This window comes from Solanum tuberosum, unplaced genomic scaffold (assembly GCF_000226075.1).
Source record: "Solanum tuberosum cultivar DM 1-3 516 R44 unplaced genomic scaffold, SolTub_3.0 scf00075, whole genome shotgun sequence".
NCBI lineage: Eukaryota > Viridiplantae > Streptophyta > Magnoliopsida > Solanales > Solanaceae > Solanum > Solanum tuberosum.
The window spans coordinates 1,482,220-1,482,718 of record NW_006239001.1 but is presented as its reverse complement, the minus strand read 5'-3'; positions in this window follow the sequence as shown (position 1 = coordinate 1,482,718).

Here is a 499-nt window from a genome sequence, read left to right as displayed (position 1 = left end):
TTTCCTTGAGCACTTCATTTGATCCTTCCACTTTGTTTAGAATACGAGTAAAAAGATCCTCAGTTCGAAAGCTTTCAGAATCATCCTTCCACTTTGGACTTTCATAAGTGTGCACATCACTACTAAAAAATTGTCGAAAAACGACGGCCAAAAGCGACGGACTGCGTCGCTAAAAAGCGACGGACTGCGTCGTTTTTCAAAAAGCGACGGACTGCGTCGTTTTTCAAAAAGCGACGGACTGCGTCGTTTTTCAAAAAGCGACGGACTGCGTCGTTTTTCAAAAAGCGACGGACTGCGTCGCTAAAAAGCGACGGACTGCGTCGTTTTTCAAAAAGCGACGGACTGCGTCGCTAAAAAGCGACGGACTGCGTCGCTAAAAAGCGACGGACTGCGTCGCTAAAAAAGCAACGGACTGCGTCGTTAATAAAGCGACAGACTGCGTCGCTTTTAGAGACGGACTGCGTCTCTTTTAGCGACGGACTGAGTCACTTTTCGACAA